The sequence below is a fragment of the Babylonia areolata genome, chromosome 2 (genome assembly GCF_041734735.1).
Source record: "Babylonia areolata isolate BAREFJ2019XMU chromosome 2, ASM4173473v1, whole genome shotgun sequence".
Lineage (NCBI taxonomy): Eukaryota > Metazoa > Mollusca > Gastropoda > Neogastropoda > Buccinidae > Babylonia > Babylonia areolata.
Genome location: NC_134877.1, coordinates 4,830,457 through 4,844,228, shown reverse-complemented (window position 1 = coordinate 4,844,228; position 13,772 = coordinate 4,830,457).

The following is a 13,772-nucleotide window of genomic DNA, read 5'->3' as shown; positions in this document are numbered from 1 at the left end:
CGAACTGTGAAAAGCAATTTTACTTGAATCGAAAAATCGATGGACTGATGCAGTAGCTTGCAGAAATATTTTTCATTCTCATATCATTTAGTGCTTGAATGAATGATATCTTAGTGCTGATGATGTCTTTGCTACCCTTGTGATTTCTGGTTTAGATCCTTCATCAGTGCTGGATCCGACCACTGAGGTCATGTTGGTGAGCTCAGTGCTCAGCAGCTCCAAAGTTCTGATCCTGGACAGTTATATCAGCAGTGATGGTGGTGGGGTGGCTGGCCATGATCAATGGCTCATTTCGGCGCTGATTTTTCCTCAAGTTGGCTTATCTGGTCATTGTTTCGTCCCAAGCTGATCGAGCGACTGAGTTCTTGCTCACACCGTGCCGTCGAAGCCGTCACTGCCGTCCGGAGAGCGCAGGTTCGTGATCGGGTTCTCAAGTTCCTCCAATGCTGATGTGATGTCAGCAGTCTCGCCACTGACGTCCACAAAACCTTCTGCAATGACGCGTTCATCCAGTCATTGTCAATCAAAGTGCCGCTTTTCCCTTATCATGTATAACTGGCCTCAAAATCAAACACACACACACACACACAACGGCGGACTGAGTCAACAATTAGCGGTTCCGGCGTTCATGATGAAGGTAATTTCGCAGCGTTTTTAAGCCGGCGTAAAGTTTGATTTAGAAGGGTAGACTCACACGTAGCGTGTCTTCTTACGCAACTATGACAATGTGGAGAGCTCGATCAAGGTTTGTAATAAAGCGCACGAACATTTTCCGGTTTCAATCGCCGGGTCCGAGAATTTATAACAAGATACTAAAATAGGAAATGAGTCATAAAAACAACACCAAAAGTCCCTTTTAAACTCTTGTTTTCAAAAGAAAAAACAAACAAACAGACAACTTATATAAATATAATATACTGACGTCTATTCGACACGTCGTGTACGTACGCACTCTTTTCTTCCCACCACTGACGAAGCGGACGAAATCCATGAGATGAATAAACACCGTTCGCCTGTTGTTTTAAATTGCTCTCCATCCATGCCAGGCCTCGACACCCACAGAATAGGATGAGTGTTTTTCAGTCCTCTTTCAGATCACAAAGCAGGAAGCTTTTTTTTTTTTTTTTCTTTTTTTTCCCCCCATTCGCACCAAAGTTCAGGAGATAATGTGGCCGAAGTGACTCAAACCTAACTGTCACTGTGACATTTTAAGGTTGAGTTCATCTGTCAGTTTCTGTCCTCCCGTTTGACCGCTGATGACAGCAGTATATGGCGTGTATGTGTGTGTGTGTGTGTGTGGGGGGGGGGGGGGGGGGGGGGGGGGGAGGGGCGTGTGGGCATGCGCGCGCGTGTGTGTGTGTGGGGGTGTCGGGGTGGGGTGTTGGTGGGGTGTGGGGCGTGAACATGTGTGTGTGTGAGTGTGCACAAACGAAACGAAACTAATTTTCATTTCACGAGGGTAGTGGAATACGTGTACCCATAACTGCTATTTTTTACACCCCCCCCCCTCCCCCCCCCCCCCCCCCATCCTCAGTGCGCAGCGTGTGAGCGTGCACAGTAAGTAACCTTTATGTTCAATCCCAGAATCCCCCCCACCACCACCCCTCTCTGTCTCTCTCTCCCCGTCTCACCACCCAACTACCTATGAACACACACACGTACACTGGCACACGCACACATTGACATACACACAGGCACACGCACACACACACACACACACACACACTGACACGGAAAGAGAGATTTATTCGTTTGTCAATTCAGTTTCTGCAGTAAAAAAAACCAAGATGATCAAAGCAGGAAAAACAACAACAACAAAAACAAAACAAAACAAATCCAAGCAGCTCTCCAAGAAATTCCTGCATCGACTGATGTAGAAGAGGTATGGAGCACCTTTAGAGATGCTGTGTACACAGCAGCAGCTGACACACTCGGCTTTGTACAGAGGAGCCACAAAGACTGGCTTGACGAGAACGACTCTGGAATCTCCAAGCTCCTGAAGACACTGCACATACGGCATCAGGATCACATTTCTGATAAAGACTGCTAGAGGAAGGAGAACCAGTTCTTGCAAACCAAGCAACTCGAACAGAAGAGGCTGCGTGAGATTAAGAACACCTGGTGGGAGAGAAAGTCCGAAGAGCTTCAGTCCGCTGCTGATGCTCACGACATGAAGACCTTCCATGATGGTCTCCGAGCTGTGTATGGGCCGAGAATCACAGGATCAACCCCTGTCCGAGCCTCGGACCAGACCACCCTCCTGACAGACAAGAAAGACATCTTAGCCCGCTGGGCAGAGCACTTCAACGCCCTCCTCAACAGGGACTCGTCCGTATCTGACGAGGCAATTGCAGCCCTCCCACAGCTACCAGTCAATGACTCGCTAGCTACCCCTCCCACCAAAGCCGAGACCCAGAAGGCCCTGAAGCTGACAACGTCAGGGAAAGCACCTGGAGCGGATGGAATCCAGGCTGACATCTACAAGTATGGAGGCGAGGTGCTGACAGACAAGCTGACCGCCCTGTTCCAGTCTATCTGGGAGAGAGGGGAGGTCCCCCAGGATTTCAAGGATGCTTCAATTGTTCACATTTACAAACGGAAGGGAGACAAAACATCCTGCGATAACCACCATGGAATCTCTCTCCTCTGCATCGCCGGCAAGATCTTCGCCCGCATCATACTGAACAGACTGGTTGACCATGTCTCCAACACAGTCATCCCTGAAGCACAGTGCGGCTTCCGCTCAGGCAGGGGAACATGTGACATGGTGTTTGCCTTACGCCAGATGCAAGAGAAGTGCCGTGAGCAGAACAAGGAGCTCCACATGCTCTTTGCAGACCTGACTAAGGCCTTTGACACGGTGAACCGCCGTGGTCTGTGGAAGATCCTCCTAAAGTTCGGCTGCCCAGAGAGCTTAATCCAGCTGATTGCATCTTTCCACGATGGCATGCAGGCGAGAGTACAGGAAAATACTGACATGTCGGATCCGTTCCCTGTGGTAAATGGACTGAAGCAGGGTTGCGTCCTGGCACCCACACTGTTCTCCATTCTCTTCTCTGCCATGCTGATTGACGCCTTCCAAGACTGTGACCGGGGCATCTACATTCAGTTTCGCACAGATGGCAAACTTTCCAATTTGCGGCGACTCCATGCCAGGTCCAGGGTGTTTGAGGCACTGTTGAGAGAGTTCCTCTTCGCTGATGACTGCGCGCTTTCTGCACACACCCATGAGGACATGCAGTTCATTATGGACAGGTTCTCAACCTCGTGCAGGTGATTTGGACTCACCATCAGCCTCAGCAAGACCGAGTCCATGTACCAACCAGCTAGCTCACAGCCGGAACGCCAGTGCCTCCCCCCCCCTCCCGCCCCCTCCCCACCTGCAATCAAGATCGATGACACAGAGATCAAGTCAGTCGTCAAGTTTTGCTACCTGGGCAACACCCTATGCAGCAACGGAGCCCTTGATGCAGAAGTGACGCTGCGCATCGCCAAGGCCAGCTCCGCCTTTGGCAGACTCAACAACAGGCTGTGGAACAACAAAGGCATCAGGCTCAGCACCAAGATGAAAACCTACAGAGCTGTTGTGCTGACCACCTTGTACTGCTGTGAAACATGGACGACGTATCGCCGTCACATTCAACAACTTGAGCAGTTTCACCAGAGATGCCTACGAAAGATCCTCAGCATAAAGTGGCAAGACAGGGTCTCCAACCTCCAGGTCCTAGAGAGGAGCGGCCTTCCCAGCATCAAAAGCCTGCTGATCCAGTGCCAGCTATGCTGGACAGGACACATTGTCCGCATGACAGACAGCAGGATCCCAAAGATGCTTTTGTATGGCCAGCTGAAGGAAGGCCACTGTGAACTTGGAAGACCCTGCAAGCGCTTCAAGGACACCTTGAAGACAAACCTCAAAGCCTGTGACATAGACATCGCTTCCTGGGAAACAGATGCCCTTGACCGCTCTCGCTGGAGGATGCTGTGCTCTAGTGGCATAAAGACGTTTGAAAACAAGAGAACGCTGGCCATTAAGGAGAAGCGTGAGCGAAGGAAGCAGGGCTGAACTTCTGAGACATTTTCCCTTGCAACACCTGTGGGAAGTGCTGCGCATCTAGAATCAGCCTCTTCTCCCATATGAGGACACACTCCGACAGATAGGCCTGCCTGCCTACTCATCCGTCGGACTGACGGGAGACTCTATCGTGTATAGTGCTTGTCAAATTTCACTGTTCTGGTTATTACTTGTCAGATTTTACTGTTCTGTTTATCATTTGTATTACATACTTCACTACAGTTAATTTCTCTTCCTGAGACAATAAAGTAAATCTGATTCTGAATGAATTTTGCCGGGATAGTTTGTGCCAAGTCCACATTCTGAAGATGAAGAACTGTGTGTGTGTGTGTGTGTGTGTGTGTGTGTGTGTGTGTGTGCGTGCGTGCGTGCGTGTGCATGCGTGCATGTATGTGACTAAAGATGAACACATAAGCTAACAGTATAGCTTCCAAACAGCACTGAAAGCAGAAGCTTTTTCTTATTCCATGTGAAATATACACGAAAAGGATGCAATGACCATCATGGTTGTCTCTCTTGGTAACAGAGGGTGACGACGTGTTGTGCCTTCATCAGTGGACATCACTGCTGGACATGTATGTGGCGTTGTAGCCTCAAGTCTGAAGCACACGTGTTGCAGGTGGGACATGGAATGCAAACAGGCCAGGAAGGGGCAGATGGAGCTCTGTTTCACCGATCTTGAGCAGCTGGCTGCAAGGCGCTGGTGGTAGTCTCCCTTGAATTTCCTCTGCAGTTTTTGTCAGCTTCAGTTTCTCAAGGAGGCGTCATTGCGTTTGCACAAATCCATAAACGCTACACCACATCTGCTAAGTAGATGCCTGACAGCAGCATAACCCAATGCACTTGTCAGGCCTTGAGTACATGCTTATATATTCGGGTAATCCTGCAGTTTAGAATACTAAACTCAGGGGGCCGTTCAAATGAAAAAATAGAGGTTGTTTTAGACTGACCTTGATGCGCTGAGTCGAATGCAACCCTCAGCTAAGCTCTACGGCCACTCCTTGTCAATGAAACAGAGACATAATAAATAGTAAACTCAGTCGGTCACTTCCCGAGCAACTATCGGCGAGCCATTTTGATTGCTGGTGACGTGGTGTTTACGTCATCAACTTCTGTGTGTTTTCGGTAGAAGGAGTACTACTTACCGTGCATTTGATCCAGTTTCGTGGCAAAAGGAGTGGTCTTAGAGCTTAGCTGAGGGTTGCATTCGACTCAGCGCATCGAAGTCAGTCTAAAACACCTTCTACTTTTTCATTTTAACGGCCCCTGAGTTTAGAATTCTAAACTGCAGGATTACCATATATTCGTATACCTATCAGAGTGGATTTCTTTTTACGAAACTTTGCCAAAACTGAGACAACACTCTCGTTGCCATGGGTTCTTTTTCAGTGTGCCAAGTGTGTGCTGCACACGGGACCTCGGTTTATCATCTCATCCGAAAGACTAGACGCTCAGTTTGATTTTCCTGTCAAACTTGGGAGAAAGGGCGAGAGCGGGATTCCAACCCACACCCTCATGGACTCGGCTCTGCAGCTGAGCATTTTAACCTTCTTCTTCTTCTTCTTCTGCGTTCACTCGTATGCACACGAGTGGGCTTTTACGTGTATGACCGTTTTTACCCCGCCATGTAGGCAGCCATACTCCGTTTTCGGGGGGGGGGTGCATGCTGGGTATGTTCTTGTTTCCATAACCCACTGAACGCTGACATGGATTACAGGATCTTTAACGTGCGTATTTGATCTTCTGCTTGCATATACACACGAAGGGGGTTCAGGCACTAGCAGGTCTGCACATATGTTGACCTGGGAGATCGTAAAAATCTCCAGCCTTTACCCCACCAGGCGCCGTCACCGTGATTCGAACCCGGGACCCTCAGATTGACAGTCCAACGCTTTAACCACTCGGCTATTGCGCCCGTCAGCATCTTAACCATTCTGCCACCTTCGTCCTAGTTTTTGTCAATGCACGCCAGCTACTCCTTTCAGCAGCAGCAGTCTCAAGCTGCCAAGACTGAAGGTTTGTCCTTTAAAGGATGGCCTTCAGCCTGCATACAATGATACTTTGTTTCTTGAATGTGCACACAAGGCTGACGTGGCAATCTAAACACACACACACAGAAGCATGTCTGATCATTCAGATGGAATTTTAATGACTGCTGTGCACATTCATCTTTATACATGTATGTTTCTTTGCACTAAGCAAAACTGACATAAAAATAGCCATTTGATCTCCACAATTTGAGACAAACTACAAAAAAAGAAAGAAAAAAGAAAGAAACGCTTCGAGCAATTAGTACTGAGCACAAGGCAGAAATACAGGTACTTCATCAGAACATATGCATTTGCAATTCAATACGGCATATGCATTTTAACTTTCATATAGCTGGCTGGGACGTAATGAACAAGCATCTCAAACCAATTGACACCCCACAATTACCACTTCCTATCCACAGAAAAGTAGACCGAGGAACCCCCCCCCCCCCACCCCCAGAGAAATAGTAACGGAAATGAATTACAGGGAGAGATGAAAGGGACAGAATAATGTGTTCTCTTCACCTCTTCAGTACTATTCAGACTTGTCTGAACGCTCAGTTCAGACTGACTCAATCTGACAGCAGTATAAAAATAATTCAGCGTCAATTCACCACCCAAAAACATCCGAATAAGAATGAACACTTCTAATTACTTGCTTTACCACAGAGAAGCCAGCATGGTAAAAGAACTAAAAAAAAAAAGGAAATACAGAGAAACACAGAGACATTCTCACTCTCTCTCTACTACCACAGCCACAAAATTAAACAACTTACCAGTAACAGTCTACCAGACAGAAGAGTGGGGTGCTGATGATGAATGTACATACACTTGTTTTCAGGCAAGTGACCTGGATATGCTGGTTTGTTTGCCCAGATAGATTAATTCATGAACAATGATTTGCATTTTCCTTGGTTTATTTTCAAGAGATGGAAGGTGACCAAAGTTTCTCTCAAATATATTGTGCATCTCTGCACACATGTGAATCTGCTGCCTGTACTATATTTGCCCGATTTCAATTGTTAAATTGAATTAAAAATTTGATTTTGTGCATATGGATATGTGTGTGCTACACAAGGTGACCACGCATCATTTCTGTGAAGTTGAGTGCTACTTGTATTATTCATACTGAATTATTACAGTGTTTTATTGATTGTTTAATGCATTATTTTTATACAATGTACATCTATTTCTCTATTTATCAACAGAAGCAAATATATACACACACACACACATATATGTATAAGTCAGCAGATAAACTCGTGGCAAACAGAGGAGAGAGACCTCAGACTTGTCAACAGACAATGGGGTGACACCAGGAGACAGACCTCAGACTTGTCAACAGACGATGTGGTGACACCATGAGACAGACCTCAGACTTGTCAACAGACGATGGGGTGACACCAGGAGACAGACCTCAGACTTGTCAACAGACGATGGGCTGACACCAGGAGACAGACCTCAGACTTGTCAACAGACAATGGGGTGACACCAGGAGACAGACCTCAGACTTGTCAACAGACGATGGGCTGACACCAGGAGACAGACCTCAGACTTGTCAACAGACGATGGGCTGACACCAGGAAACTGGCTGAGGTCTGTGTACCATGGAGCACCTTGACTGCCTCATGCATCCAACCACAGGGGGAGCCGCTAAGTCAGTACATTCCATCAATGTATGCACACTTACTTACTTACTTAATGTGATGAATGAGTCTGTATTACTGAAACAAGATATTTGATTTACACAGGGTTATACCAAAGTGTGACTGCATCATCAAGCCAGATTGCAACCATCATTCACATCAAGACAGCTACAATTACCTACCTTCCAAGACTCACATGCAATACCACTTATTTGAAAAAAAGAAAGAAAAAAAAGAAAAAGAAAAAAAAGGACACCCCAAAAGAAACAAACAATCAAACAAAAATAAACAAAACAAACAAACAAAAAAAGAAAAAGAAACACACACACACACACTCACACAAACAAAAAACACACAAAAACAAGGGCATTGGAAAGCAGATAATCTTGCATAAAAGCATTTTTGCACTGTTGTGACCTTGACCCCAGCAAAGAGTTTGTTTGTTGTTGTTTTTTTGCCACAACCTGTCACTGTACTACATTTGATAAACAAGAGAGGCATGGCCTTCAAGACTCACTTGTGATAAATTAAGTCCCCTAGCATTAATTACAGAGTAATTTACCTTTTTTACTATCTGCACCAAAACGTTTGCAAAATAAATAAAAATTCCATGCTTAGCAAAAGAAGTTCCTGTTTGAACAAAAAATGATAATAATGACTCCTCTTGTTGTTGTGTCAGAATAAGAGGTCAAAGTGCCAAGTTTAGAGAATACAAAAAATATAAACAGTAAATGCAGTTTGCATATAATTAGGCTTCTGTTTTTATTTTTTTGTGCCCATCCCAGAGGTGCAATATTGTTTTAAACAAGATGACTGGAAAGAACTGAATTTTTCCTATTTTTATGCCAAATTTGGTGTCAGCTGACAAAGTATTTGCAGAGAAAATGTCAATGTTAAAGTTTATCACGGACACACAGACACACGGACACACACACACACACACACAGACAACCGAACACCAGGTTAACACATAGACTCACTTTGTTTACACAAGTGAGTCAAAAATTGGATGAAAAAACCTCAAGTTTTATCATACAATCACATTTTGTTGTTGTTTGTTTTGCTGTCAGGTCGTAACCTTGAACCTTTACCTTGACTTTCTGAAGAACTTTGCCCTCACTACTGACTGAACATATTCCATATTTCTTTTGAACCCACACATTACTTGTTTCAATGTGCCATTTTGTTACCTTGACCTTTGTCCTAATTCTAATACAGATCATATTGTCACTATATATATATATATATATATATATATATATATATATATATATATATATATATATGATAGTCAGTCATGTCTGACTATGACCATCAGATAGTCAGTCGTGTCCGACAATGACCATCAGAACAGCAGAGGAGGCAACTGCTGTTCCGACTATTTGGGCTAGAATTTGATTATAGTGGAGAGTGTCTTGCCCAAGTACATCCCCACTCTCTCGGCCAAGAGGGTTTTTAGGACAGTCAGCATTGGGATGGTTCCCAAAGGCCAACTAGCCCACAAGGCTGCAGCACAAAGAGCCAGTGCAATTTTGCCTCCTAGTTTGAGAGACATAGTCCTTCACAAAAGACTAAGCTGTAAATGGTTTCCCATTGACTGGAGAAACCATTGATAATACAGCTCACACTTTGCTATTGGCCCAAATGTAAACTTATGTCAATCTGTGATATAAGCCGAGGATTGTCACTAAGTCCAGTCAAAATAGTAAATTTGATCTAAACAAAATGGATTGAAGATCTGAGCTCTCACAAGCCTTTTCTGTTTTGATAGGTAATGACATTGATATTTGACTTTGACCTGCTTACCATATCATGATGAAGGGGGTGACAGAGAAAAATTGTGCTTCTTAACACAAGCATATATTTCTAAACCACTTACAATAGCCAATAAAATATCAATGTATATAAGACTGATATCCACCAACCCTTCTATCCCCTCCCAACAACTGAGACTGGAAAATTACAGACTCACTTCATTCACACATGTGAGCAAAACACTGCTACATAATCTTTCACTCCAAGAGAAAAGTACATAGCACTTTTTGCCATGGTCTTCGAAAACTGTGAGAAAAAGCTAGTACTGTTAGCCATGGTCTTCATCAAGATCACATTTCTAGTTCCTGGTTATTATGAGGGGAAGAATCCAAACGTTCTTGGGATCTTTTCAGACACAAAAGTCCGGAAGATGCCAACGGTAGCAAACAAACTTAGCATGTCATATTCTCTGTAACTTCCAATGGATAATGACAATTTCATCCTATTTTTGTTTTTCTTCTTCAATTAAAAATTTTATTCATCATTATCAACACACCATTGCACTGTATCTTCTGCAGTGTGTGCAACTTTCCACAACAGCTTTGTGATAAACGGTAATGTCTTTATACTTGCAAACCAGCATTTTTTCTGCAGGGCCCTTTCATAAAATATTTGTGAAAATAACTGACAACTCAAAGCAACACAGGAATTAAGGCAGCGACGAGAAATGAAAAGGCCATAAACTTAATTCATTCAATGTGTGTGTGTGTGTGTGTGTGTGTGTGTGCACATGTACATGCATGTGTGTGTGTGTGTGTGTTTGTGTGTGTATATATATATATATATACACACACACACACACACATATATTTCTTTGTTTCAGTTTGTTCTAGAAATAGAATGCGCTGCATTGTAAGAATAAACCAGATACATACTTTTCATGTACTTGCCAAGCTACAGAGAAATTGCTGACATCCATGTGGTAACCAAAGCTATCCTTTACAAAAAAACCACCATTAGTAATGATGCACACAATAAATATAATGTATATACAATTATTGGTTGAAAGAAAATACAGGAAAGGACAAAAATCCTACCATTTAACATAGAAAGTATTTTCCCCCAACCATTTTCTAAAGAGAAAAGGTTTACTTGTATCTCTGACCCTTGGCACGCATTTGGTTCAAAAGTATACATGTGATAACTGATCAAGTCCCCACGTATTTGTAGTTCAAGTGGATTATCTGATTCAGAAATTTAAAAAAAAACAACAACTCTGAAGTAGATGTGGAAAGGATCAATGTGTGTGTACATCCTCACATATTTGTAGTTTAAGTGGATTCTCTGATTCAGAAATTTAAAAAAACATACTCTGAAGTAGATGTGGAAAGGATCAATGTGTGTGTACGTGCTTGTGTGATGTGACTGTTTCTCTGTGAGAGTGTGCACTGACATGTGCAAATTGTGTGTGTATATGTGCTTGTGTGACATGTCTGGGACTATTTCTCCCATGTGAGTGTGCACTGGCATGTGCAATATGTGTATTCTGCAAAAATGATGCATTGTTGTCAGAAAAAAAAAATGTCTGTGACTGTGAGTGACTACATCGCTTCATGTTTCAACATTTCAAAACAAAACAAACCATGGAATGGAAGAATGTGAAGAGGATAGAAGAAAAAAAAAAAGTTCACACAAGTCATTAGAGAGAATATTACTATATTTCATTTTCTTTTTTTTTTTTGGGTAAACGAAAGGGAAAAACAATTCAAGTATGTATTGATTATCATAATTACAGCAACATATTCCATAATTTCTTTTCCATGTCTCATACAACCTTCTGAGAAAAAAAAAACAATAACACTTACTTAAAAACACAAAGAAACATTAGTTCTGCATCGAACTCTCATCCACATGTACTGACATGCATGCAATACTCAGAAACAAACAAACAAACAAACAAACTAGATACTTCTAGACAGTGCCAGTCACAGCAGTCTCTTCATTTCACCAAAACAACAATGCAGACACAAATTAACGGCATGCAACAATGCAGACATGAACAGCAAGCACTATACTAGACTATTTGGTCCACCATTATGACACAGTCCATTTTCACCGTGAGCACACAATCACATGCACAGTTAATGTCTGCCACACTCGACCACATGTCAAAATAACTGTCCTAAGGTATTTATAATTCTGATGAGCATGAAAAATACACTGCTATTACAGCACATAGCATGTAGTCTCTGATGAAAAAAAATATGCTAACAACTCTATTTTATGAATGAATAAAAATAAATATCCTAGGATCAAAGGTTTTCATAAATTTAACAAAAGTAAATAAACATCCTCAGAATAAAGGTTTTCACACACTTAACCAAGAAAAAAAAAAAACATAACCAAAGTTTCTTTTTTTCCCCCCATTGCACATAAATGTTTCAAATAATACAAAAAATATTAACAAAATATCTCAAGATGCACTTACCCAGCCTGGAGACACAGTATACAACAACACAGAATCTGGTGTCGCTATACAGCTACTCTGAATGACCGGGACGTGAAAGGAAGTGAAAGTAGGTGACAACAATACAACATTTCTAATGCAACTGCTTCATAAAAACATAAAACACTTCTTGATAAAAAGCTAAGACGGAGTGATCTGCTTCAAAACAGTAACAAACACTGAAATTTTCGCTGGTAACGACGCCAATAAAAAATGATTCAGCTGTCTGAATACACCATCATCAACATCATCCTCAATCATCATGATTAAATCATGAGAAAAAATACACTTGCAGGCATAAAAAAGAAAGAAAAAGAAAAAAAAAAGAAAAAGAAAAAAAGGTAGCACTGCTCTGTGGCGGCGTGCTCTCCTTGTGGAGAGCAGCTCGAAATTCACACAGATATAATCTGTTGTGACAAAATGAAATACAATGCAATCCAATACAATCGCTAGCCCTTCATGATCTTGGCTCATGGTGACCACCTCTGATTTTCCTTTCTACTTTCAGTACTGGGACATAATTTCCAAGAAAGGTTTGCAGAGATAAAAAGTTCACGGACGCTGTTGCTGGATACAATACTATAAAATACTATACAATACCTGGCCCTTCATGATCTTGGCTCATGATGACCACCTCCGATTTTCCTTTCTACCTTCATTACTGGGACATAATTTCCGTCAAGTTCTGCAGAGTTAAAAAGTTCACAGACGCTGTTGCTGGAGGGTCACTCTACAATGAAAAAGCCGACGCTCAAGCCTGGCCTCACTACAAAAAGCAATCAACATCAGTAAGCAGCTTCGCAGGCCGACTCCTGAGATTCTGAAGCGTTGCTGAACACCATCAAAGTCAACAGGAAGCAGGTTGGGCCTTCTGTGGGGGAGTGGTCTCACGGGGACCTGATACAGACCTCTGGTGCTGTTTGTTTGCACTGGGATTGGCAACCGAATCAACTGGCAGTGGCTGTATACACACAGTATGAGGATGACTGGCACGGCAGAAATGCCACTTCAGGGACAGGGAAGATGGGGTGCACGATACTACAGCCAAACCTTTCTTTTTTTTTTTCCTTTTTTGTTGTTGTTGTTGTTGTTGTTGCTTTGTAAACATTTGTATTTTGTATTTGTATTCCTTTTTATCACAACAGATTTCTCTGTGTGAAATTCGGGCTGCTCTCCCCAGGGAGAGCGCGTCGCTACACTACAGCGCCACCCATTTTTTTGTATTTTTTCCTGCGTGCAGTTTTGTTTGTTTTTCCTGTCGAAGTGGATTTTTCTACAGAATTTTGCCAGGAACAACCCTTTTGTTGCCGTGGGTTCTTTTATGTGTGCTAAGTGCATGCTGCACACGGGACCTCGGTTTATTGTCTCATCCGAATGACTAGCGTCCAGACCACCACTCAAGGTCTAGTGGAGGGGGAGAAAATATCGGCGGCTGAGCCGTGATTCGAACCAGCGCCCTCAGATTCTCTCGCTTCCTAGGCGGGTGCGTTACCTCTAGGCCATCACATGTCACTCATCATAGTTTTGAAATGATGGCAGCTAAAACAGATTACTTCTCAAGAAACTGTATCAATAAAGAAACATGCAAACATATAAAATAGACTGTTCACACACACACACACACACATAAAAAACCCATAACACTCACAATGCACACAAAATGATAAGATAAAACATCTGCAGACTAGACATTCAACCAAACAGTACAACTCTTCACTGTGCAGGTCTCAAACCTTGCATCCTCATCTGAAGACCTAGTCATT